Genomic DNA, 4,927 nt, shown 5'->3' with positions numbered 1-4,927 from the left:
GAGCAACTGAGCCCATGAGCCTCAACCACTGAGCCTGTGATCTAGAGCCCACGAACTGTAACTACTGAAGCCCACACGCCCTAGAGCTCTTGCTGCACAACAAGAGAAGCCACTGCATTAAGAAGCCCGCACCCCACAACTAGAGAGTACCCCCACTCTCCACAACTAGAGAAAAGCCACTGCACGGCCAAAAATAAATGAATATAAAATTATCTTAAAACCCGAGGTCCAAAATATCGGACTTCAATATTTTGACTGTGATGTGTCTGGGTGTGCATCTCTCTGTGTTTATCCTATTAGAGATTGTGAAGTTTCCTGGATACATAGATTGTTGCTTTTCATTAAATCTGAGAGGCTTTCAGCCATTATTCTGGTGGATTTTTTTTTTCCCACTGTCTTTCCTTCTGGCATCTCATTATGCACATGTAGGTGTATGAACAATGCCCCACAATTCCTGGAGGCTCTGGTCATTCTTCTCTACCTTTTTTTTCTTTAAATCATGAAGTTAAATCATCTCTTTTGATCCATCTTCAAGTTCACTGATTTTTTTTTTTCTTCTGTCAGCTCAGATCTACTATTGACTCCCTCTAGTCAATTTTTCAGTTCTGTTATTACACTTTTCAATTCCAGATTTTCCATTTGGTTTCTTTTTTCTTTTTTATCATTGACTTACTTCCCCAGCTGCCAGGATTCTCCCTGTGGAGTAGGACCTGTGGAGGTGGGAGTTAGGGTGGGAGTGTTGGGTGCCCCTTTTGGCTGCTACCCTCCACACGGTAGGTTCTTCCATGGCACATGGCAGGGACACAGGACCTGCTGCCTTTCACCAGCTGCCATGCTGCCTCATCCACCAGAGCCTGTGGAGACAGGCGTGGTGGCTTCTCCATGCCCCACACCTGGGCGGCTGTGCCCCAACCTTGAGAACCATGGCTGCTGCTGTCCCCCTGAGTCTCCACAGGTTTTGTGGAATGAATATTTCTTCCAGTGGCTCCTTTGCAGATTCTGGCCGATGCCCTGGACGATGCTTCCTTGGGGGAGAGGTTCCGCTGAGCTCCTCTCATTTGACTATTAAAGTGAGCATATGCTTCAGTTTAGTTCAGTTCAGTACCTCAGTTGTGTCTGACTCTTTGTGACCCCATGTACTGAAGCACACCAGGCTTCCCTGTCCATCACCAACTCCTGGAGCTTGCTCAAACTCATGTCCATCAAGTCAGTGATGTAATCCAACCATCTCATCCTCTGCCATCCCCTTCTCCTCCTGCCTTCAATCTTTCCCAGCATCAGGGTCTTTTCTAATGAGTCAGTTCTTCGCATCAGGTGCCCAAAGTATTGGACCGTAAGTGTCAGCTTTAGCATCAGTCCTTCCAATGAATATTCAGGACTGATTTCATTTAGAATTGAATAGTTTGATGTCCTTGCGGTCCAAGGGACTCCCAAGAGTCTTCTCCAACACCACAGTTCAAAAGCATCAATTCTTTGGCATTCAACTTTCTTTATGGTCCAACTCTCACCCATACATGACTGCTAGAAAAATCACAGCCTTGACTAGATGGATCTTTGTCAGCAAAGTAATGTCTCTGCTTTTTAATATTCTGTCTAGTTTGGTCAGAGCTTTTCTTCCAAGGAGCAAGCAACCCCATGGACTATAAGGTCCATGGAATTTTCCAGGCCAGAATACTGGAGTGGGAAGCCTTTCCCTTTTCCAGGGGATCTTCCCAACCCAGGGATCAAACCCAGGTTTCCCACATTGCAGGTGGATTCTTTACCAGCTGAACCAGAAGGGAAGCCCTAGATTACTGGAGTGGGTAGCCTATCCCTTCTCCAGGAGATATTCCTGACCCAGGAATTGAATTGAGGTCTCCTGCATTGCAAGCAGGAGAAGGCAATGGCACCCCACTCCAGTACTCTTGCCTGGAAAATCCCATGGACGGAGGAGCCTGGAAGGCTGCAGTCCATGGGGTCGCTAGGAGTTGAACATGACTGAGTGACTTCACTTTCACTTTTCACTTTCATGTATTGGAGAAGGAAATGGCAACCCACTCCAGTGTTCTTGCCTAGAGAATCCCAGGGATGGGGGAACCTGGTGGGCTGCTGTCTCTGGGGTTGCATAGAGTCGGACACGACTGAAACGACTTAGCAGCAGCAGCAGCATTGCAAGCAGATTCTTTACCAACTGAGCTATCAGGGAATCCCTAGCATATGCTTAGACAATAGGAAATAAACAATAAATCTCACTTATGTGAGAACATGTGATGCAAAACAGCCAGCTCTGGACTCACCATCCCCAGTGTGGAACTTGGGATCCCGCACCTGACAGCTGTTCCCACTCCAGGCCCGTTGACTGCAAGACTAGGAAACTCTCACTGTAATTCCTTCCCCGCCAAGTCCTGTTTTCCTTGGGGGTCTTTGTGTCAGAAAGTGGGTCTCTCAACACCCTCCTCCTCCCTGGTGGACCTGAGGCCAGGCTGACTGTCTCTACAGCTTGACGTGTGATTGGTGCTGGGATATGAGGTGCATGCAGGAAGCACACCCTTTCTGGGCTCCACCACGCACCAGGGCAGGTCTCTCGGGCTGGAGCGTCTGTCTTTCTAACTACGTGTGCAGCCCCCTTCCCCATCCCTCATCACCCAGGAGAACAAGGGGTCTCCAGGTCCTCAGTTAACTGGCTGCCTGGCTTAGAACTTGTCAAACTAGCCCTCAGCCTCTTTGGGAGAGAAAGCTGCTAGAAGCTGGCTCTGAGACCTGTCTAGCAGCCGAGGCTGGTGGGCATCCCAACCATCCAAGGAGAGGCCCTGGAACAGCCTGGCTGCCCGCTCTGATTTGCCTTCAGTCCGCTTCTCACTGGGTTATTTGTAAAGCAATGTTTTCTCCACATGCCCTTCAGCCCTTGTTTATCTGAAGATCAGAAGCACACCCAGGAGACGGGGCTGGGGAGCTGCCCTTCCTGGGGTCAGCACCGGCGTTCCTCTGTGAACAGCTGAAAGGGGGTGGTGGGCGCGTTTGCCAGATTTTCAGACAAAGTCAGGCCCGGTTTTACATGCTGGCTGGATCTTGCTTTGAATAAATAGAATAGATCTTGTTTAGGGCATAAGTAGAAACTAACAGAGCCGAGAAGACTTGTGGAAAAGGAACACAAATGATCCAGGGATTAAACAACTTGTAAAATTCTCTGTTCATGGTCTCCCTGAGTTAACCAGAAACACAAGGGGAGTCGTGTATCCGGTCAGGAGCCGAACAGCGTCCCCCTGGATACTGGCAACCTAACTGGAAGCCAGAAGTAGGCTGGATGCTGGAGGGGCCTTGCACGCGCTGGCCCTGCCCCATGCCATGAGCATACTCCTCTGGGTGGAGCCCACCCTGGGCTGGCCCTGAGCAGAGAACATTCCACCCACATGGGGAGCAAGCTTGTCCTCCTCAGGGGGAGAGCAGGAAACCACGTCCACCTACCTAGCTGCCCTCCCGCGAGTGGGCTGGCGGGTGGCATCCGTGCCCTGCTTGTTCTCCGGGACCATGGGGCCCTTGTCTTCTGGCAGCAGACAGAGTGCAGAAGTCTCGGTGATGGGATATGGCTTGACCCTACGTGGGGCCACCGGCTCAGCCCAAGCTCGGGGTGGGAGTGGCAGATGCCATCAGGCTGATGCCTACCCACCTGGATCAGAGCCCACCTGGCCCTGGTGCTCCTGCCGGGGAGGCTGGGTGGCCCCCTCATTAAAGTAGGTGGGTGGGCTCTTATTTCTGGGCTTGTCTGGCCTCAGTACGTGGTTCATCTGTGTCTGAAAGGGGGTCAACTTGCTCTGAGCCAGGATGGGTGGACATAGGGTCTGCTCTGAGGGCTCGGCCAGCTTGTTCCCACACAAGGCCTGTGGCTGACGGTGCAGAGGCCCCCAGCGTCCACCCGCTTGTGCAGCAGGAGGAGCCCCGTGTGTGATAAAGACCAGACCCCCAGGTCACAGGGAAGCAGGAAGTAGCTGGAGGTGGGCTGATGGCCGTGGCTGATCCTGGAGGCGGAGAGACCACAGCATTGGCCTGACTCAGTGGGTTTGCTGAGACTCCCATCTCAGGCCCCTGCTGCCCCAGATTTTCCCTCAGAGCCCCCAAGCTGGGGCTCCTCCTTAGCAGCTGGGGGTTAGGCAGGCCTGGGCACCCGGCCCGTCCAGATGGGGGTGGGGCCACATCCCAGTGCCTCTGCCCACCTGGGCCAGCCTCCCAGCCACAGCACCAGCCCCGCCCACCACTGCTGTTTGGGAAGAACTGGCCTTGTCGGCTGCTCTGCCTCCTCTGCCCCCTCCCTCCCTGGATCCCTGGCCAAACTGCTCAACCGGTCATTTCCAGAGTTGAAAGTGGGCTGGATCCCGGTGCTTCTCCAGAGGCCCTGCTGAGTGGGGGACTGGTTGAGACTCACAGGCTCCTCCAGGGACAAAGCCCCTTCATGGCAACCCCCAAGGGGCACTGCGGCCTGTGGGGAGACTCCATGTGGACGTGGGTCCGGCCTCACCTCATGTCAGGTGAGTTCCTGAGAGGCCCGCACACCTCCGGCCCTGGTCTCAAGGAGGGTGCAAAGCCTTTAGAACAGATGTTGCCCCTAGGTGGTACCGATGTGAGTTTTCACATAACAGTCCAGTCTCCAGGAGGAGGCTACGTGGCCTCTGCCCAGGGCGCACGTGAGCTCTGCCCATTGAAAACACGTGTTCTGCTTTTATGTCTTTCAGAAGAAAGAGCATTAATAGGTCAGGGTTACATTCCTTCAAGCTTTCAAAAAAAAAGACTAGCAAGTACCTAGCAAGTCAGTTTGCATCTTGGAAGAAAAGCTGTAACAAACCTAGACAGCATATTAAAAAGCAGAGACATCTCTTTATCACCAAAGGTCCATATAGTCAAAACTATGGTTTTTCCAGTAGTCATGTACGGATGTGAGAGTTGGACCATAAAG

Source organism: Bubalus bubalis, chromosome 1 (genome assembly GCF_019923935.1).
Source record: "Bubalus bubalis isolate 160015118507 breed Murrah chromosome 1, NDDB_SH_1, whole genome shotgun sequence".
In the NCBI taxonomy this organism is placed as follows: Eukaryota; Metazoa; Chordata; class Mammalia; order Artiodactyla; family Bovidae; genus Bubalus; species Bubalus bubalis.
The sequence above is the reverse complement of the archived record's forward strand: the minus strand, read 5'-3'. Positions refer to the sequence as shown.